Source organism: Bactrocera tryoni, chromosome 1 (assembly GCF_016617805.1).
Source record: "Bactrocera tryoni isolate S06 chromosome 1, CSIRO_BtryS06_freeze2, whole genome shotgun sequence".
Lineage (NCBI taxonomy): Eukaryota > Metazoa > Arthropoda > Insecta > Diptera > Tephritidae > Bactrocera > Bactrocera tryoni.
In genome coordinates, this window is record NC_052499.1 from 67,949,479 (window position 1) to 67,973,438 (window position 23,960).

The 23,960-nt window shown below is 36.5% G+C and overlaps 1 long non-coding RNA gene across 1 annotated transcript; it reads right to left on the reverse strand.

Annotated features, from left to right (window-relative positions):
- Positions 1 to 19,951: 19,951 nt before the first annotated feature.
- Positions 19,952 to 23,457, reverse strand: LOC120766911. Its single transcript, XR_005704628.1, has 4 exons — positions 22,081 to 23,457; positions 21,728 to 22,001; positions 21,474 to 21,660; positions 19,952 to 20,377 (listed from the first exon to the last, which is right to left on the reverse strand). It is a non-coding gene; the product is annotated as an uncharacterized LOC120766911 (long non-coding RNA).
- Positions 23,458 to 23,960: the final 503 nt, after the last annotated feature.

A 23,960-nucleotide genomic window follows, 5' to 3' on the forward strand; every position in this document is an offset into this window, starting at 1 on the left:
TGGATCATCGTTCACATGCCTATATTTTAAACTCTAAAATCGTGCTGATTATTTCAAATTTGCAGCGGAATTTCTGTTGGCGCATATATTTGCAAGGCAAATCTCTAAAGCTAATAAATCTCAAAAGTGTTTATTAATATTCTAACTGCTTTAGCTTTACTTTAATTCCACATTTCTCATATTTATTTTATAATAAAAATAAAATACCGCAAATCAAATTAATTTAAACTCTATATTAGTAATTATTTCAGTTATATGTGTATGGCGCCCGTTAGCCATAACTAGTTGAGCTACATTAATGTTAGTTTCCCATTAAATTCAAACGCGCAGTAGAATAATTTTATGCCGAATGTTAATAATATGCTTCCATTTTGCCTTCCAGGTTGCATTTCACAAATGTGAATATTTATGCTTGTAATTATATACTTAGATATAACGCATTTTCTAAGCTACAATGCAATGCTTCAAAGCGCATATTTGTTCTGCACAAATCCCCACCGTTGTGTTGTGTGCGTGTGTGTAATTGTTGTTGCGTAATTTCGGTTGTTGGTACAGGTATAGTTACGGTGGAAATATTTTGAGCTTGGCCTCAAACGAAATGGCTACGTTGAATTCGTGGAAGCATAGCGTGTACATGTTATATACGCCAAAGAGACACATCAAACAGGTCTGAGTGTATATTAGTTTACAACTAAAAAATTTTGCGCGAAATTCATGGAGTGAGAAGAACATTAGATATATATTCGTTACAGAATTGTATATGATCTTGGTGATATTTTGATTATTTCTTGAACAGAGAGGCAGAGTTTTCTTTATTCCTGGTAAATTGGGCATGAGCAACGGGAATGCTACATATTTGTATTACGCCTGTATATAAATCTTAAGGATCCTAAGATTTTGAAAACTCGTTAGTAGAGAAAATATGTGCTTTTAGACGCTTACACTTTAGCCTAATGTTTAGCTGAGTGGAATACCTTTGGCATTGTCTGACAAACTGAGGATTCAATCAGCTTTAAATTTCCGAGAAGTTGTCGGATTTTGAAAAAAATTGTTATTTATCTGAAAATTCTCTTAGATGTTTCATATTGGCAACGAGGTGCGTTTGTTCTAAAAAAATATTCCTGTACTTGAAATAATTAACAATGATGGCCATATCGTTAGGCTATAAGGTTAAGGCCAGTTAAACGTTAAAATAGCAATAAATATTTGTTAGCAGAGTTGCCAACTGTTTCTTATTTTCAATGGGATTAAATTGTTAACATAAATATATTATTACAAGATCTATTGTATAATCAACTAAAGTTCTAAAAAATCCTTGTATTTTGCAATAATTTTAAAAAGAGTTGCCAGCCACTTAAAATTCTGTATTTGTTAAATTAGTAAAAAAATAAATAAAATTATTGAAAATGTGTACTTAAACAAACAGATTAACGATAAATTACTATTAAGTATTTTTGAAGGGTTGCCACCTGTTTGAAAAAATATAATCGAAAGAAAGTAAACAAACTACATTTGACATCAAATTTTAAAGATTAGCAAATATTTTTGTCTATATATTTGTATTTTTGAAGGGTTGCCACCTGTTTGAAAAAAATTACATTAAAGATTTTTTACACCAAATTTAAAAGGGTAGGAAATATTTCCTTCTAAATATTTTTTTGAAGTGCTGCCAGCTGTTTGAAACTTTTTATTCAAATAAATAAGAAAGATAAGAAATCCCAAGTTATATCGAAGAGAGCTATTATTGTTGCATATACATATATCATTAAATTTTTCATAAAGAATAATAGATATTATGAAAAAAATATTTTTAATTTTTAAAGTTTATATTTTTAATGTCAATGAAACATATTTTCGAAATGTGTTGAATGCTCGACTTAATCTTGTAATACGTAGATTGACTTTTATGTTATGGGATTTGGCAATGCTAGTGTTGCAATCTGGCCACACACAACTTTATCAGAAAGTTTGACGTTTTAGATCTTAAGCGGCTACATGGGTTTACGGGTTTCAAAAAATCGAATTTTGTTTTATTGTCTTATTAAATTCTATAACACCTCTAGAATGTTTTTTTTTCAATTTGATCTGAGTAATAGTTTCGGAGATACAGCCTTGAGAACTTGTGCGTTCGTGGCTAGCTAAGCTAAGTGCGCCGTCTTTAACCACATTTTCCTCGAAACTGTGTTTTTGAAAGCGGTTGCCAAAATTTTTCGAGAACTACTCAACCGATCTTCATGAAATTTTTGCACAGGTCTTTGAGATACAAGTCTTAAAGACTTGGACGAAGGCTTTTTTTCGATTACAACAATTTGAAAAAAAAAATGTCGGAAATTTTCAATTTTTTTATAAAAATGTCTACCACAAATCCAATTTTCACTCTTTTTTTCCTTCGTCCAAGTTCTAAATTACGGTTTTAACAAAAACACGTATTTTTTCACCTTAGATGATCCTGTAAGGAGTTATCCTACCAACGCAGGCATGCAAATAGCATCGCAAGGGGCGAGTTTAAAATTTTTTTTTTCAAAAATTTCAGAATTTCTTTGTTAATAGCATATGTTTGTAACAATAAAAAATTCTAATAAAATACTTATTTTTTGTATGAAAAAAAAAAATGTTGAGAAGGCTGTTTTTTACACGAGGAAATTCATGTAACCCTTAAACTTACTCAGTAAATTTGGACATACGAGCGCTACTTGCTTTGTTCACAGTAAATTAAATATTCATCTCAGCGAAAAAATGAAATTAAATCGCTAACATTTTCCATTTTCATTTCATTTCCAAGCATATGATTATTTTTTTATTTTATTTTGTTTTTGGCTCTCACACATCGACAGAAACAGCTGCATTTTTGAGCACTCAATTCTTGATTTGACGAGTCATCCACTGTTTAGTCCTGGTTTGGCACCGAATGACTTTTTTTTTATTACCGCACATAAAATATACATAAGATAAGAGGTGAACGTTGTTCGATTCCAGAAAAGGCGGTTAATGTCGAAGCACTTTTGACATGCAAAAGTGTATAGATCATAATTGAGAATATTTTAGAAAACAATTTTCGATGATTGGTATTTACTTTGGTTCTCCAATCACGAAATATAAAAGGCAACTCTCGTATTAAATTTTGCAGAAATCGGAGGAATTTCACTTTCGTAACCTTGCTCTGATTCTATATATACAATCATATACTTTTATATAATATACAATTATATTAATTTTCCCATGTGTTTAAAATCATTATTTATGCATAATTTCTCATTTCTTTATTAACCTTACCACGAATGTGCTTCAATATTGACCGCTATAAAAGCGCTTTCGGCTTTGACCTTTTCCAGTTCAATAATACAAAATCATGAAAGAGATACATAAACGTAAACTTCATTAAAGAAACATGAAATATAGACTTAACGGTATTATTTATAGAAAATAATAGAAAATTAATTCCATTCATGTTATCTGCAACATTATATATAGTATAATATATTATATGTATGTAAACCACAAGTACATTTTATCAAGATACCTTGAAGCGAAACACGTGCATGGATAAGCGCCTTGAACATTTCTATAATATTATACAATGTATATACGTATATATACTATGTATAGATAAGTATATTAAATATGCAAATTTCATAGCCCTCCAGCTCACGTTACTGGTATATTAGAAAGCACACACCAACACATCAGCATATTTCGGAGTAATGCGCAATATTTCGCAAATGCATCGATCAATCAATCACGCAAAGCTTTTAGTATATCAAAAAGCTATGCGATAATAAAATTATACTTGGAGAAACCTCAAAGAAGCACTACAACCAAGCACTCGACACAGCTAATCAGTACTAATCATTACAAGTTGTAAGCTCATAAATACATACACATACTTACATCACATATGCTGGATTTATCTGCGTTTGTGCGTGTATTGAATGTTTGTAAGTTGATGCGCCGCAACCGATATTTATCCAAATATATCATTACTTATGTTGATAATTTGCAAATTTACAGAATCCTACGTAAATGTACTGCAAAAGTTGTGCGTTTGTTGAGGAGGAAATTGACTGGGTGCGGACAGTGGCAGAGCAACGCGGTTTCCGGTTAAAACACGCTCAAACCATGTAAAGCATATACATAATAATCATGCTTGTTGTTGAAATAGCAAATAATCATCTAACCAATCACATTTACAGGTTACACCACAAAAGTTATCGATTGTGGTAGTTTGAAGACGAAATTTTGAGCTGATAAATAGTGTAATTGCTCATGGCAATCTATAGCTGACTTAAGAGTGATTAGAGCGTCGTTGTTTGGCAGGATGGAGGAAGAAAAAAGGGAAGCTTGGGAAGTCTGGAAGCGAAGGAATAACTTTGCATGCACTTCGGTCCGACTTTTTTCAAACCAGGTTAGGTCATTCTAGAATTTCGAAAACAAATATTAGTTTTTGGCTTAAGGTCCTATCCTACTGATATAACAGCGAAAAAATTTATATGCATCTAATTATCTGAAGTGCGTTGTGATTAATTAGGGTGAGCACGCAAAATTTAAACACCTTCTCTGCATTACAAAAAATTTATTTTTTGGTAGCCTACTTTTCTAAAGAAAAAACACAGAAACTTCAAATTTAATGGGGAAAGTTTATTATCATTCGAAAAGAATGTTTTTATGTTTTGGCATTGATTTTTTGAAGATTATCTCTTTCAAATATTCGTCGCGGTTACGTCCATCGTTATTCGTCCATCCGTTGAGTCCAATTTGCGATGACTCGTTCGAGCATTTCGACTGGTAACTGGCACGCGTGATCTTTGCTATGAGGCATGAATTAAAGTGGGTTTGAGAGTATAGACTTTAGACTTTATATATGTATCTCACTATCTCTGTGGCCAATCGACCGGCCCAAAACTCTCACCGAAGTGTTCTTTCAATAAATCCATTGGTTGGTGCGATGTGTGAGAAGTGCAGCCATCTTGTTCAAACCATATGTCACCGAGATCATGAGCCTTAATTCCAAATATCAATAAGTCGGTTGTCATGACTCGATAACGGTCGTCATTGATGTTTACGTTCTCACTAACGTACGTTCTCATAAATTTTGAAGAAATATGGACCGATGATTCCACTGGCACACAAACCACACCAAATCGTTGATTTTCTGGCTGAAATATCAGCTCTTGAATTTTTCAGGCTATTACGTACCCATTGAGCCAGAAATTGGCCTCATCGCTGAACGAAATTTGACTCGAAAACTTCGGATCTTCTTGGAAGTTTTTAAGAGCCCATAGAGCGAAGCGAATTCACGAAGGTCTAACGGATTCAGTTCTTGCAAAAGATGGCTTTTGTAGGCTTTCAGTTTAAGATATCGGCGAAAAATGCGCCAAGTCGTTCCAAATCTCAATCCGAGATGTTGCAACGGCACCTAATCGACTCTCCACGGTGGTCTGTTCCGACAAATGAGCAGTTTCTTGATAAGAATTGGACAGGCTCAAAAGTTCAGATCGATATCTCGAAAAGGCTCTTAGAGGCTCTTTAACATTTCCTTTCGAGTGTTACACACTTCGTGGCAAATTTAATATACCCTGTTCAGCATATAAAAAACACACATACCAAATAGCTATTGATATTAAATTACATTCCCGTTAACATATGCAACCAACTACATACCACATATATATAAGTGCTAACTACACATACAAAAACATGGAGAACATGGCCTCAAGCATTGCTTACATTTGTCAGCAATTTAACCCAATATCACCTGGTATCACCCACCGTTCAAGCAGCGGAGTAAAAGTGGTCATTTTAATGAAATGCACCGGCCAATTCGCCTTTCGCCGTGCTATGCTCGGGTAAATGCCTGCTCCGCTTAAAGGTGAAATTGTATGCAATCGTTTAACTATACTCAACCGGGATCCCAGCAACGCTAGCCACCAATTCCATTATCGGTTTGTATGTATGGTGCATTGGCATTATTCACACATCCACCCTCGCTCCACGCTGCTCTCTAGTTATGGCCACGCTCGGCGTGGTGTCACGGTGCTGTCCGCAGCCAGTCAGGTGTTGTTCGTGCATCGGTTGGTGTTTTCGTTAAAAACCACTTGAAAATGAATTGCATTCCATTCGTCTTCGATGTCGCATCAATTTACACGTTTATCCTACACTTGAGTAGATTCGTTGTGTACTGTTCGTTTGAACGTTTACTCGCTTGGTTGATGGCGCGATTCGCAAAACGGTGGCACACGTGTGTGTATATGTGAACTCCCACACACATGAAGCACACCTTTGAAAACAAATGAAATGCGCCTGGTTAAGAGCGGGACCTTGTAATGTTAAGAGAGGCGATATTTTTTGATTTTTAGTCTTATACCCTTGAGAAGATATATGACACAGTTATCAAACGGATGCCCTTATAACTGATTTTGATGGAAACTTCTGTCTTTACTCAAGGAGTTGATTCATTTCTCCGTAGTTATACATATTTGCATTATGAAATCGGATCTGGCAATGGCATAAAATACATAAATTTCAGACGATATCTTAAGGGTATATCGCATAATCTGTATGTTACTAACGTATACAACCTCGAAACTCATGGAAACGGCGCAAATGCATGGTTTTTTGTTGATGCTGTTTTCAACAGTGCCCCAGCTTCTCCGTTGCTCTTAGCCGCTCATGTGCGACCAAGTGTGACAATATGTACATAAACAAGCTACCGTTACTACGTATTTCCAATGGAAGTACACACATATCCATGCCATTGTGATTCCCAATTGCTCGTTCGTACCGTTTATCCCTTCGTACAACAATTGGTCTCCTGACCGACCGCTTGCTGGACGCTACTGAAGTGCTCATATCTTCGTCTATACCTACATATGTACATACCTATCTTATTGGCTACAAACTAACTGCACACACACAAAAGAGAGTGTGTAACCATGTAGAAGTAGTCGTTGGTTAATAGTTCTTTTGTTAAAAGTCAATGAATATTTTATTAAAAAGCCGAACGCGCTTGTCCTGAAATCCACCGGAAAGCCGCAGCAATGCTGTACTTAGAGGAAATCGTAAGTGCATTTGTGGGAAAGGAGGTAAGTCAAATGGCCGTCACTCTAGATACTGGTTACCCACTTTAACACATTAAATATATATGTATTGCCAGAATTTCAGTCGTATCGAATTCCGTTCGTTATTTGCTATTATTTCGATAAAATATATGAAAGGAGAAAGTTAAGTGAAATTGTTAAATAAATATGGGAGCGTGTGTTTGTGCAAATCGGCGTGATTATTGGAAGCGTGTTTGCAAAGAATGAAATCTCCAATTGTAAATATATGTCAAGTATCTCGGCAAGTATTTGTATAAAAGTGAAATGTGGATCCCTTACGATTCTCAAAAGTATTGCACACTGAGAGTTTAAATTGTTCAAATGATCGGTTTTTTTGTATTTGGGTACATAATGGGTGATCCAAGTAGGAGTACTTTTTTTAATAGCATTTTTATGACAGATCACGCATGAGTCGTGTGAAATTGTTATATTATTTTTATTCAGTATTGCTTGGCATTTCATCATGGGAAGACTTACGCCTCAACAACGTTTACAAATCGTTCTACTTTATGTTACGAAAATTGACGTTCTGTAAAAAATGTGTTTCGCGCACTTCGTTCAACTTATGGTCAACATAATCGGCTTGCTAGGCGTACTATTCGCAACACTATCTTGAGACCCACCATTAATTATTGGATAATACTCGACCGAATAGACCAGGACCAGCACGCAGTGTAGAAAATATGGCAGCCTTAGCTGAGAGTGTACACAAAGATCGTGGAGTGTCAATTCGCCGCTGTTTGCAACAACTCGCGTGGACGTATGTAACGATTTGACGCATTTTACGACGAGATCTTAAATTGAAAGCGTATAAAAGTGTGCAATAACTGAAGCCGCTCGACCTACACAAGCGATCCGATCTAGAAGCTCTAGAAAAGTTGCAAGAAAATCCAATGTTTTTCAGCCATGAGGTGTTCAGCGATGAGGTCCATTTTAATTCACTGACAATTGTCTGAAATTAAAACTCATTATCTCGACGAGATTTGGTTTGAACAAGACGGCACCACTTCCCACACATCGCATCAATCAATGAAGTTTTGGGAGAATACTTCAGTGAGTATATAGTTTCACGTTTTGGGCCGGTCGATTAGCTACCAAGATTGTGTGATATCACACCGTTAGAATTTTTCGTGAGGAAATAAGTAAAGTCTAAAGTCTACACGGATAATCCCGCTTCGATTAAGAACTTGGAGCAAGACAACACGTATAAGTATGTCGTCCGCCTGAAACCAGTCGAAATGCTCGAACGAGTCATAGAAAATTGGACTCAACGAATGGACCTTCTTAGACTTAGACGCACCCAACTTTTGAAAGAGATAATCTTCAGAAAACAAATGCCAAATAATGTTTTTTAGAATGATAATAAACATTTACCATTAATTTGAAGTTTCTGTATTTTTTCTTATGTTTAAGTGTTTCTCGAAATGGATCACCTTTTATTTGTGAAAGTATTCCAAAAAGTCCAACTGATTTCGCGAGGTCTTGTTAGCCGTCTGGCAGTTCATTGGCCTTTTCGTTTGCTTAAGAAACCGAAAACTTTGACAGAACCTCAGATACCATGCTGTGGCAAGGCAAGTATGTTCTTTTGGCTCGTTTATCAACCCAGACAACTTGTAATAACTTTAAAGAAGGATTTTTGTTATGATCATGTTTACCATTAGATATGTAGCTAAAATCTTCATTACATTCACGCCCAACTTCTTTATTTACATTTATTAATTATTTAAATATATAAATACTAGCTGACCCCGCAGTCGTTGTCCTGTGTGAAATTATGTGTTTAGAAATGAAAAAGTTGAATTTATCACATCACTTTGTTTTCATTGTATTGCAGCTTGATAAACAACATTTTTTGGTTTCTGTTCCGGTGTATAGAAAAGATGGTTTTCCAACTCGTGAGCAGGCTACGTATATCTGGCCGAGGGAAAAACATAGCATTTCCAAATGTATACCATACACTATGCGACTATCCTTGTGTCTCAAATGCAATTTTCACTGGAAACTGAATACGTTTGAACTGAAATGGCAAATCGTTAGAACTCAGAGGAATTCGTAAAATCAAGCATTCTGCCCCTTTGTATTCGATAGCTGCGTCACAATCAGTTAGGTTCCATTACACAGTTTCGGCGCCTGAAGATTGTGGAACATAATAACGACAGATCCAACTTTGAGACGCAAATGATGCGGTGGCATACCAAACCTATTCAAAAAATTTAGAAATTCCATAATCGATCAATTTGTATGAGCGCAAGTCTCCAGGAATTTGACTTTAAATCTTCCAGTTTAAGTCAGGTAGGTAGGTAGGTAGGAGTGCAGCCCTATCGGGCTCAATTTACACTTAATGTGCCATGTTGATACACTATTCGTAGAACCTCCTGTATCTGCTATTACGTTTCACCTTCTCTCTCAAACCATTTTGTGGTTTCGATGAAACTACTTATGTCCGATATGCTTTTGGTGGAAATCCATTCAAGGTTTGGTGCTTGGTGGATTCCGAGGGTTTTGTGTCGGATCTGTGCTAGAGCTGGGCATTCGCAGAGAAAGTGGAAGATTGTTTCCTTGTTCCCTGCTACTCCGCAGCCACGGCAGATGTCGTTGTAGGGCAATCCCATTTTGGACGCATGTTCCCCAAATGGCCAGTGCCCTGTTGTGGTAGCTGTTATTCTGTAAATACTTTTTCTTGACCTATTTAATAAGTCATTGGTTCTTTTCCTGTCATATGTTGGCCATAATTGTTTAGTTATGACGCATTTTGTGATGTTTTTCCACCTGTTGTTTGCAATTTGCTGAAATTGTCTATTGATCTCTCCTTTTATCGATCCTAGCGGGCTTGGTATTAGCTCCGCCTTGGATTCATTGAGGAAAGCTCCTACCTTTGCCAACTCGTCTGCTTTTTCGTTACCGAAAATGTTCCTGTGGCCGGGAACCCAGATCAAGTTCAGCTGGAGCTTGTCTTTTATTGCGCTTAGTGCTCTCTTGTAGTAGTGTACTGTGCTGGAGTTTGTCATGGGTGAAGACAAGGCCAGGAGGGCCGCCTGGCTGTCCGTAAATATAGTTGCTTTATGTATATTCCCGTGGTTTTCTAATAGAACTTTGGCAGATAACATTGCGCGTGCACTTAAGGAATTGTAGTTACGATAATTTGTCCAATGTCCGAATTTTCGTGATGAGTTCACCTTTGGTGAATTGGTGAACGGAAGATGGAATTGATATTAAACCACCGGAAGTATCAACCGGAATTTACCCATTTCCAATTCTTAGCGAATACGATGTAAAATGTCTTCGGCAATGTCATTTTTGTTCGTATTTTATAATTGATGCGGATTTGAGGGCTGATATGTCGAAATGATTTTCGCGAAAAGTGTGCGAACTTCAATTGCATTCGAAGTAGCTATCGCATCGTCCATAGTTTGATTCCAGTGATTATCATGTCCTAGCAATTGTAATTGCTGGCATGCTTTTCAAAAACCATTCACACTACGCAATGACTGAAATTAAGTTGAACCGCGTTCATTAATCAATAGCAACCGAAGTTAGAAGCAATCGTGAGTTTTTCGGGTGGATTGTGAAAACTCGTTTTAATGTGTTGAGAACATACCTGGATGTCCATCTACTGGTTTGCCTTGCTTTCTACGTAACTATTACTTCGACGATGCATTCCACGTATAATATCAAGGCATTTTCGAATAGCGCAATGTTCTCGCAAACGGATCACTAACGAAAGTTGAGAAAAAAATCGTCAATGTTAATTTTGTTGCTGGTGGTTTTCCACTATATTCCCTGGGTTGAAATACACTCTTTGGCCATTCTTCAAATTAACTGCGAGACGCACAACAGTCGGAAAACGTTCATTAATTGCAAAAGTAAATATCTTACATAACGCTTCATTGCAGTACACGTAGCGACCCATTTGATATTTGCTGATCTCATTTCGTTCAAGGTCAATAACCACCAAGTTATTTCTTTCGGGGACGGACTGGCAAACGCATTTGATCGATTTCACCAAACTGCAATACTTAACATTGATATGAGTTTTGAATGTGAATTAGACAATAGTGGTAAATATATTACTGTAGATGTGTTGTCAACTTCGATATTCACTCTTCTAAATTAAATGCTGAATGTTCTGCCATTGTTATCTGGTGAGCGATGCCGATAAAGTGGATAACCATCATTTCCGGTTTGTGTTTCCGAAAGAAAAGCACCTGGATAGTGTTTCGTACATTTATTGTCAGACATACAAACCGAAGTGGTATTGTGATGTCCGTAAGGTCCCTGAACCAATTTGGTTTCGTATAATTCTGCTTCTATCTCTGGATCAGGAATTTCGGCAAAAATGATTTTATCAATTTGATTTGGTGTAACCACCATCCACCATCCACCATCCAAAGAAGAATATGTGCGTGCGGCAAACCTCGCTTTTGCCACTCAACAGAGTACATCCAGCATCTAACAGCACTACATATACGTTGCTTTAAGATAAAGTTTACAAAACATCGCAACTGTTGTTTGAAAAGTTGTCCTCTGACATCGTGACGATCGCTTGCTGATTGCACGCGATCCATAATTCCATTCGTATGTCATCGCATCCCGTGAATACTCGGTCATGTGCCATAGGCTGTCAATATACATACTTATGTTGATGACAAAACGAACGCGACCTCTTCGTGGCATCGTAACAAATTTCAATCTGTAATTGAGCACTTTGTGTGAAACACACATAACGTTTTCACGGAATAAATTTCAATAATTTTTTTTTGAATAATCGGAATAAAGAAAGCAAACGACAAATTTGACAATTGAAAAACAAAAGGAAAAAAGTTGAAAAAAAAAATTTTGTATGAAAAAAAGTTATTTTTTGGAATTGTCCAACTTTCCGACTTTTCCTCACAAAAGGCATACGGTTTTTTTTATTTCTAAACTTTTCTCGATCCACAGCGAACAACCTCTGAAAATTTCATCAAGATTGGTTCAGCTGTTCTCGAGCATTAGCGTTATTAACAGCATTCATTCGTTTGTATAGGAAAAAGAAAAGGGCTCTTTTTAGGGGTTTTCCGGCAATTATTCGAATTTTTTTCGCCATAAAAACCATCCTTGAGCCTCAACGAATATTTTAAAAAAAGAATTGTCAAAATTGGTCCAGGCGTTTTTGAGTTATGCGCCAGCATTTAAAATCATGTTCGTTTTTATTTCCTTTTTAAAATCGTATTTGAAAATTTATTTTCTTCATAATTTTTTTTTCGGAAAATTTCCCAGATTTTCTTAAGTATTCTCCTTGTTTGGGCGGAGACCTGTCCGAATTGGTGGTAATCACCGAAATCGGTCCAGGCGTTCTCCAATTATAAGCGTAGTAACTAACGTCACTTTATTTTATATATATAGATATATGTATATATATGTATGTATATATATATTATAATTTGATATTTGTTTTAATATTATTTTTCAGCAATTTCATTGTTATTCTTGTTCCAAGCCTGTTCAGTGATCAGCAGTCTAAGCCAGTTTCTGTAATTGCCTATTCGGTGTGAGAACGAACGAATTTCCATTTCTGTGGACAATGAAAATGTATTATAAATTAAAGGCAAAGATATAAAAATAAATTCAAATATTGTTGTTATTCAAAATCCATATAATATAACTACTGAATTACTCGATTTTATTAAGGTCTTGATTATTTACATTTTGACAATTTCTAATTACTTATTTAGATATAATTGGCAAGCAACTTGCAATGCAATTTTTATTTCATTTTCATATTTTTATCATTTTTGTTCGTAGTCAACAAATCCAACAAAAGATCATCATGTGTGGAAGTTTGCAAGATATAAAGTTTTTTTTCCCGCACATGTACATTTATGTTCGTTTTATTTCGGGTTTCCACCAACGCATTGACCACTATGTTTAATCCTTTGACACCTGGCACTTGGTCTAGATATAAAAACAGCCTTTAATGTCTTGGTCTTGTTATTTAGTACAATACTTTCTTCTGCCGCTACGAGACCAATGCACAAGATGAACAAGTATATGAGTTTCATGTTTGTTGATTCCGTTCCCAAATGAGCGGAGAACAAAAAATTTTAACTGTGTAGAGAGGCCTTCAAGTCTTCACTGAATTGACTTCAATTAAGATTATACATTGCAATAGTAAGTAAACAATTTTAAGCTTTCACTCATAGGAGTTTTTTATGAAATATACTATAAAAAAGTATGCATGGATGAGACTCTTTTAAGCTTTGTAGAAATTTTATTGTGAAATATTATATATTAAATCATTGTTGACAGAACTGATTAAATATTTACAAAACGTAGTAGTTTGGTTTAAATATATTATTTGAATATTTTTTTATTATCTTTTACTCAATTAAAATTATCTGTGTTCTGGTTACTCCATTGTGCTCCAATGCTCTTTCCATCATAATTGATGATCATGCATTCACTCATTTTTCCCCTTTACAAGTAAAGTGTACCTAAGAAGTTTACCATATGCTGTGATATTCTAAGTGATCACGGTTTGTTGTCGTCCCAACGGTATATTCGTTGATCTTATCACTTATTTACATATTCGTCATCACTTTATTTATAATAACACTGTACAACCCTCGGCAGGCTATTGGTATATTTTCGTTTATCTAAATTTTTTGCAAAAATAGTTCAATATTCGAATTTTTTTTTACCAAAATACCAGTAATTTGACACTTGGTAGCATCTTTCTATGACAGATGCTTGAACGAAATAATATGGATGATATCCATATTTTAACTTTTTAAGAGTTACTGTTAGAGTCAATAACAATGGTCAACAGTATTTTTACGTTTGGGTTATACACACTATATTTTTGCTGCTTTTATGCCCCAAAATAAAATAAAAACAATCTGCAGTTGAATTTATGTATAAAACATGGAAAAACACAATTCAATAAAATAGGCAAAAAATTTACATATAAACATATAAATAATTTTCAAAAAGATACCGCACATCCATTTATGACTCGTTCATACAAGACATATTTTAAAATACAAGTATATATTTTAGCATTATTTTTCCAGCAATTTCATAAGTATATATTTCCTTGCTCTAAACGAAAAGATATTCTTATCACAAATTACATATATTTAAAATTTTATTTATCTCACCTTGAAATATCGATAATTTTTCGTCCAGTACCATATACAAATCCTGTGTTTGCCCACAAAAAATCATTATATTACATAATAAGTTAAAGGTTACATCTAATATAAATAATATAACCGCAGAATCACTCAATTTCATTAAGATTTAAATTTATTCTTTTCGGAATGTCTAATAACCATTTACATATACATACATATGTAGTACGTCTATTAATTTTGTTCGCAGTCAAAATTCAAACGAATTGATTATCAATTATAATGATGTCATCAAATTAAGTTTTAATTTTCCTATAAATTTTTTGTGTTTGTGTATTTGTTTTATGGAGGATGAAGTCATGTGTAGAAGTTCACGCAAGTGAGAAAAGTTCTCTGATCGCCATTCACTTGGGAGTGGCCAGAAACGATTCTTTTACACATGGCTCAAGCAGCTCACTACTTCCGGTCTTTGACCAAGTATCCTCTGGGTAGCCTAAGAACATCCGTTCGAAGGCGAGCTAAAGTGAGAAGGCGAAACATCCCCTACATAGGGTTGTGCGCTAGGTTTGGGACCCGCCACGTAAAAAACACCCCCAGTGAATAGCTATAACCAGCCTCGGATGAGAGACCCCCCTTTTGATGACGACCATGGCAAACGAAATAAGGGCATGCACCTGGAATGTTCGGACCCTTAATTGGGAAGGTGCCGTTGCCCAGCTGGTTGATGTCCTCGCGAAAATAAAGGCTGACATCACCGCCGTCCAAGAAATGCGATGGACGGGACAAGGACAGAGACAAGTAGGTCCTTGTGACATTTACTACAGTGGCCATATAAAGGAGCGCAAGTTTGGTGTGGGATACGTGGTGGGAGAGAGACTCCGTCGCCGAGTACTATCATTCACTCCGGTGAATGAGAGTCTAGCCACAATCCGCATCGAAGCAAGGTTCTTCAACATATCGCTGATTTGCGCCCACGCCACGACGGAAGAGAAGGACGATGCGACCAAAGATGCCTTCTATGAGCGCTTGGAGCGCGCTTATTAGAGCTGCCCCCGCCACGATGTCAAAATCGTGCTTGGCGACTTTAACGCCAGGGTGCGCAAAGAAGGTATCTTTGGCACTACGGTCGGTAAATTCATCCTCCACGACGAAACATCCCCAAATGGGTTGAGGCTGATTGACTTCACCTGGGGCCCGAAATATGGTTATCTGTAGTACTAGATTCCAGCACAAGAAAATACATCAAGCTACCTGTCTGTCTCCGGATCGAAAAGCCAGCAACCAGATCGATCATGTTGTGATAGACGGAAGACATGTCTCCTGTGTTTTAGATGTGCGTGCGCTCCGGGGTCCTAACATCGACTCGGACCACTATCTTGTTGCAGCCAAGATTCGCACATGCCTCTGTGCAGCAAAAAACGCACGCTAACAAACACAAGGAAGGTTCGACGTCGAGAAGCTGCAATCACAACAGACAGCCGAACGATTTTCTACTCGGCTTGCACTCCTGCTCTCTGAGAGCACTCGTCAACAACCCGGTATAAGGGAACTGTGGGACGGCATTTCAAATTCCTTACGTACAGCTGCAACCGAAGCCTTGGTTTTCGGAAAGTGCAAAAGAACGGCTGGTACGACGAGGAGTGCCGTGTCGCAGCGGAGAGAAAACAGGCTGCCTACCTCGCAACGTTACGGTCGACCACAATACGTGCGGGATGGGATGAATACCGAGAGTTGAAAAGGGAAGCGAGACGCATTGATAAGCTGGCCGACAGGGGTAATGCTCGAAAATTCTACGAAAAAATGCGGCGGCTTACAGAAGGTTGCAAGACCGGAGCATATTCTTGCAGAACCCCCAAAGGTGATCTAGTGACCGATGCGCAGAGCATACTTGAATTATGGAGGGAACACTTCTCCAGCCTGCTGAATGGCAGTGAATGCACAACGCCAGGTGTAGGCGAACCCGATTCCCCAATCGATGACGATGGAGCAGACGTTCCATTGCCCGACCATGAAGAAGTTCGAATAGCAATTACCCGCCTGAAGAACAACAAAGCGGCGGGGGCTGATGGATTGCCGGCCGAGCTATTCAAACACGGCGGCGAAGACCTGATAAGGAGCATGCATCAGCTTCTTTGTAAAATATGGTCAGACGAAAGTATGCCCAACGATTGGAATTTAAGTGTGCTATGCCCAATCCATAAAAAAGGAGACCCCACAATCTGCGCCAACTACCGTGGGATTAGCCTCCTCAACATCGCATTTAAGGTTCTATCGAGCGTATTGTATGAAAGATTAAAGCCCACCGTCAACAAACTGGTTGGACCTTATCAGTGTGGCTTCAGACCTGGAAAATCAACAACCGACCAGATATTCACCATTCGCCAAATCTTGGAAAAGACCCGTGAAAGAAGAATCGACACTGAATTTGGTATCCCCGCAAAACTGTGTAAACTGACGTTGAGTAACACCAAAAGCTCCATCAGGATCGGGAAGGACCTCTCCGAGCCGTTCGATACCAAACGAGGTTTCAGACAAGGCGACTCCCTATCGTGCGACTTCTTCAACCTGCTTCTGGAGAAAATAGTTCGATCTGCAGAACTAAATAGAGAAGGTACCATCTTCTATAAGAGTATACAGCTGCTGGCGTATGCCGATGATATTGATATCATCGGCCTCAACACCCGCGCCGTTAGTTCTGCTTTCTCCAGGCTGCACAAGGAAGCACAGAAAATGGGTCTGGCAGTGAACGAGGGCAAAACGAAATATCTCCTGCCATCAAACAAACAGTAGTCGCACTCGCGACTTGGCTCTCACGTCACTGTTGACAGTCATAACTTTGAAGTTGTAGATAATTTCGTCTATTTAGGAACCAGCGTTAACACCACCAACAATGTCAGCCTGGAAATCCAACGCAGGATTGCTCTTGCCAACAGGTGCTACTTCAGACTGAGTAGGCAATTGAAAAGTAAAGTCCTCTCTCGACGAACAAAAGCTAAACTCTATAAGTCGCTCATAATTCCCGTCCTGCTATATGGTGCAGAGGCTTGGGCAATGACAGCAACCGATGAGTCGACGTTACGAGTTTTCGAGAGAAAAATTCTGCGAAAGATTTATGGTCCTTTGCGCATTGACCACGGCGAATATCGCATTCGATGGAACGATGAGCTGTACGAGGTATACGACGACATTGACATACTTAGTTCAGCGAATTAAAAGACACCGGCTACGCTGGCTAGGTCATGTTGCCCGGATGGATGAAAACACTCCAGCTCTGAAAGTATTCGACGCAGTACCCGCCGGGGGAAGCAGAGGAAGAGGAAGACTTTCAATCCGTTGGAAGGACCAAGTGGAGAAGGACCTGGTTTCGCTTGGAATATCCAATTGGCGAAACGTAACGAAAAGAAGAAACGACTAGCACGCTGATGTTAACTCGGCTATAATCGCTTAAGCGGTGTCCACGCCAATTAAGAAGAAGAAGAAGTATTTGTTTTATTTAGAGTTTCCTCCAATACATTGACCACGGTGATTAACTCTTCGACATTTGATACTTGGTCTAGATGTAAAAACGATGTCTTGGTTATGATATTTATTTATTTATACATTTATACATAACATTAATAAGTATATAAGCTTCATGTCTGTTGTTTTTTTTTACAAATGAGCGGAGAAAAATAAATTTTAACTGTGCACAAAGGCTTTCAAGATTGAACTAAATATGCTTCACTTGGGGTTCTACATTTCAGAGATAACACTGGTACGAACTTTGTGATGATTTTTGTTTACGTTGGTGTAATCCCATTAACTATAAATTATTATTATTATTTTATTTTTCAAACACATTTAGTTTTTTTGTGACAGCTGCAAATTCATATATGATTTCATGTAAAGGGTCTATCAACAAGAACAACGTAATGTTAAAGTAAAGTAAAACGCTTTAATTCGGTCTAAATAGGTTCTGTTTTTTAATTGCAGATAATTTGTGATTTATACAAAATATCGGCGAAATGGCCACAAAAGTTCCGTTTGCATATTGCATGTTTTACCAAGTACAGGATGGCAATATGTAATGCAGTTTCCGTGATGATCTACTAGCTGGCAATTTCCTTCTGTCCTAATTGGAGGAGTAGTACTTATAGCTGCTATGCTAATGTACAAGATAATCAATAAGTACATGAATCTCATTTTTATAGAATTTTTTTATTTTGATATTTTTTGAGAGAAAAATTATGCCTCAACTTTGCCAATAGATTTCCAAATGTTTACTAAAGTTTGTTCGAATCCGTTCTACATTTTATAGTCAAAAAGAAGCGTTTGTCAAATTGGTCTTCTATATGCAATTTGAATGCTTTACACGCATATACCATACATACAATACATATTTGTATGCAATTTTCTTATTACTATATTTATGATAACAAAAATGTGGTGATCCAATTCCAAGTAATCTAAAATAATGGTTCCCAGAAAAATGTCGAGTTCGCTATATGTCTAATGAGCTAATATATTATATATAACAAGCATGTTTAAATCCGGCTTCGAAGAGCTGATACAATTGTTGATAATTCGCTTTACCATTGAATTAAAAATTTTGATAGGAAGATGAGATCGATTCCAAGTTCTTCCCATCTTTCCCAAAACCATTTAAATGAAGTTACGCCTTCTAGTAAAGTGTTCATTTCATTCTATATTTAATTGATTTAACTTTTACACAACAGCATAGTATCTCTATATATATTTTTATATATACAAGGTGCTATCCAAAGTAAACAGGACTTAAAAAAAAATCTAACAAATGGTTTTTTCGGCAAAATGAATTAATTTTAATCAAAATAGTCTCCTTCTGCCTGAATACAGTTTTTGGCACGGTCCAAAAGCATGTCGAACGACTGTTTTAGCTCGTTGGCCGGTATGGCCGCCAATATACCGGTGCAAGCCTTTGAATGGTCTCTACGTCTGAAAAATGGCAAATGCATTTTTCCGAAAAAGAAGAAGTCGTACGGTGCCATATCTGGTGAATACCGGGAGTGGTTGATGGTTAAAATGTGATTTTGCATTATCGTGCTACAAACACCAACTTTCATTTTCGCGATATTCGCGCCGAACACGTCGAATACCAAACGCTTCAAAACTCTAAGATAGAATACCGCATTAACCTTATGGCCGGGTGAAACAAATTCTTTGTGGACAATACCCTTGGAATCATAAAAACAAATCAGCATTGTCTTCATTTTTGACTTCTTCATGCGCGATTTTTTCGGTTTCGGCTCTTCCGGTGCCTTCCATTCAGCACTCTGGCATTTCGTTTCGGAATCATATTGGAAACACCACGTTTCGTCACCAGTCACAATATTGTAAAGGAATTTTTTGTTCTTTTTGACCTCTTTAATGATGTCCTTCGAATGTTGGATTCTGAGCAATTTTCGGTCATCAGTCAATTAGTGCGGAACCAACCATGCACACACCTTTCGTAAGCCCAAATGTTCGGTCAAAATGCGATAAATCGATGTTGTGGAGATGACCAATTTCTTCTCCATGAATTTCAATGATGATTTCGGCTGATTTTTGATGAATTCCTGCACAGTTTCGATGGAATTTCCGGTGACCACGACCACTTTGAAAACGTTGAAACCACTCGCGCACTCTGCTACGGGATAGAAAAGCATCGCCATAAACTTGTTTAATCAATTAAATTGTTTCGGTAAAAGTTTTACCAATTTTAAAACAAAATTTAATGTTGGCGCTTTGTTCGAAGCTCATTTTCGCACCTATAACACAAACATACTGACACTTAAAACGCAATAACTTCACTTCCAATCGATAAAACGTCATGTAATTGTCACCAGTATAGATGGTTCCACAAAGGAACGCTAGATTCAAAAAGTCCTCTTTACTATGGAACGCACTTTGTATTACTTATATATTCTCTATTTGCGTATATTTATAAGTAAGTATATATATCGAAGTAAGTTTAGTTCGTTCGCCGTATGATTTTTTAATTCTACACAGTTACCCTTGCATTTTAGTAGTTATTTCTTAGAAACAAATTTGGTCTAGCTTCTTCATCGACACACCGGCCGCGATGATCAAAATGTTGGCATCCCAACCGGGGTCTACTGGCTAAGGCCATATTATCCGTGTGCATGAGGTAATTTGTTTGAAAATTCCCATCCGTGGCTACAAGAGAAATGTATAAAAGCATTAAATATAATGATGCCATTTAATTTAACTTTGTTGTTGTTGTGAGATTCAGAAAATAAATATCTGCGTAGCTAAGCTCGTAAGCCTTGTAATTTGTTTTTAACTAATGAAAACGAGATTGAGTGAGTGATATTTGTAAGTATTCAGATCGTTCATGCAAGCCTTTGATTTTTCTGAGATTTCACTAACTAAGTGCATTATTGTTTTGTGTTCGTAGTAGTTTCGAGATCGAACCTAGTTTCCCAGATTTTTAAGTCGTAATGGAGTGAGCGTAATCTCATACTTGGCTTCGTTATTAACTGGTTGGCAGATAAAAAGCCCTTTGAAAACTATTTGATGCCGAGTTCTTTCCTGCTACCCCTCGTGGCTACGAAGAGCGCTGCCCTGACATTTACTATATAGCTTCTATATGTGACTTCAATCTTCAAAGTAATTTTTGAACTTACTGGATACTAAGTCAATATTATCGCACTGAGATAATTACTTAAAACACTATTTCGAAACAATTAATTTAAAAAAACGGTAGTAAGGCAACTGCAATAACTCTGAAACGAAACGATTTTATTCCGTGATTGAATTTTGTTACGTATGATTCATTATCAGTTAAGCTTGTAGACATTTAAAAATATATAACCGTGTGTACATTTGTACGTATGTCGACATCATTCTTGTTTTTTTGTATTTGTTTACGTATACGCCCTCTTGCCGATGATTTAATTTTGGAGATAAGCGACTTGAGATTTTTATAATAAACTTGCATTGCATAGAACCGTATTGTTTATTTTTCTAAATAAATGAAAATATCTGAACTACATGCCTTAAATACTCGAGCTTCACAGGCTATGTGAAAAGTTTCCTATAATTCCAATTATCTCAGCAGTTGCGATTGAATGTATATCAGTATTAGGGAAGTGTATCGAACTTTGAGCACAGAACATACAACAGTACCTCCATTTTCGGAATATTCTTTTCAGTTATTTCGAGGTTCCCTACTTTTTTAGAGAAAAACAAAAACAGAAACTTCGAATGTAATGGGGAGTTTTTATCATCATTCATAAGAGCATTCTCTCACATTTATTTTGTGAACGATCGGGCATATCGAGTGGTAACTGTCGAATGACATGGGTGATGTTTTGCTCCAAGGTCTGAATCGAAGCGGGATTGTCCGGATAGACTTTATACTTTACATATCCACACAGAAAAAGTGTAACGTTGTGATATCACACGATCCTTGTAGCCAATTGAGCAGCCCAAAACAACTGTTAGGTGAAAAACATTTTGCATTAATGTACAAACATTTTACATATGTACATATAAGTAACTTACAAAAAGGTATCCATTATCCTGTAATAGTTTTTAGAATTTACTCTGGCTTTGGAAGCATTTTCTTTGTTCTTCCAAATAAACTGCCATACTATCTTTAAATTTTTGTTTAGGGACATTGCTCTTCCGATGACGAAAGAAATTCGTATTCATGTCCTTGATCAGCACGTCATAACTGTCAGCTCTATGATTTCCACGGACATCATGCACTACTGCTTTAAAACAGTTCCAGACCTGTGTTTCCTCATTGCTCTTTTTCTTCCACAGTACTAGTCCACTACAAAACGTAACATATTCTAACATAATTAATGTTCTTAACAAAGTAATTATTAGAAAAAAATAGAAAGTAAACTCACCGTTCAGATTTATTTGCGGGAGCTACATGATAAATGTGGAGCCGATTTTTGTTCTGAGTTCGTTCGAATGATTTTGGTGAATATTTTTGGTATAAAACACGTTCTTACTCAACTAGTCCCGATAAAGCTGGATTTTTTTGGCCGTAAACAGGTCTCTTTGGACATGCTTGATCGTTCGAATTACGATCCGAAATTCATATAATTATTACTTATAACTGCCGATGAGACATGAGTTTAGGTACTTGACATGCAAGCAACTCAACAATCATCGAAATGGAAACAGTCGATCGAAGAGATAAAACAAAATTTGCTGAAGGAGCTGAAGGCCATCTCAAAAAGTGTTTCGAGGAATGGAAATAATTCGATCTCTCCATTGGTTTGGCCCAATATCGAGAAAAAAGATAGCTTTTTCAATGTATTCATATATTATACATAATAAGCAAGATTCAATTCGTCTTTGAGAAGCTGAAGATGAATTTGTTGAGCAAGTGCCTTACCACTGATGAAAAATTTTGACCGGACGCTGAGAGCGATTTCAATTTTTCGTTCCTAGAAAATAACACTTTTACTAGTCTAATCTTCTTATGAGAATTTCAGTGTCGTATGCAGTTAAATTGCTAATTATCGTGTAATTATTCTTTTGCAATCTTCTTCGGAATTTCAAATGTTTTCTGAGTTAAAGGAGAATTTGTTTTTGTTTTTGTTTGAATTTTTGTCATACATGGCCATTACACGATGTTGAGCTAGACCATCCATAATAACATAACCACCAATTTATTTACATATATATATATTTTAGCATTATTTTTCAACAATTTTATAAGTATGTATCTTCTTTCTCTAAACGAAATGCCGAAATTGTTCGTCCAGTACTATATTCAGGTCCAGTGTTTGCCCACCAAAAATCAGGTAGACTATTATATTATATTAAAAATTAAAGGTTAGCTTCGAGAGTATTGCATGTTTGAGATCACTCAATTTTATTAAAGTCTAAATTTATTATTTCCTCAACGTCCAATAACCATTGCAGTTTTATATTTATGTCTATTATTTTTGTTCGAAGTCAAAATTCCAACGAAGTGATTATCGATCATAATGTTGTCATCATATTAAGTGTTAATTTTCCTCTATATTTTTCTATATTCGTTTTATTTAGAGCTTCCACCAATGCATTGGCCACGATGATTAACTGTTTGACATCTCATACTTCGTCTAGATATAAAAGCAGCATTAGAAGCAATGGTAGTGTTATTTAGTACCATTCTTTCTGCTGCCGTTACGAGACAAATACATAAGATTAAAGGGAATATAAGTTTCATGTCTCTTGCTTTCTTTCCAAATGAGCGGAGAAAAATAAATTTTAACTGTGCACAATGGCTTTCAAGTCTGAACTAAATTTGCTTCACTTGGGGTTCTACATTTCAGTGATAACATGGTACACACGAACTTTGTGTGTTGATTTTTGTTTACGTTGGTGTACTCTCATTAACTATACAAGTATATTATTATTATTTTTTTTTGCAAACACATCTATTTTTTATGTGACAGATACATATTCATATCTGATTCCATGTAAAGGGTCTATCAACAAGAACAACATAATGGTAAAGTAAGGTAAAACACTTTAATTCGGTCTAAATAAGTTCTGTTTTTTAATTGCAGATAATATGTGATTTATACAAAATGTTGGCCAAATGGCCACCAATGTTACGTTTGCATATCCCCACCCTTTTACGCCAATTTTCGATGGATGCAATTAAGTTTTACTCGTATGAACCATACGTGGATATGACTCACTTCAATAGCGACAAATTTGGTTGTTAACGAAGTCATTAAGCCAGAAATGGTACTCATATGAAAATATGATTTTTAAAAGAAAA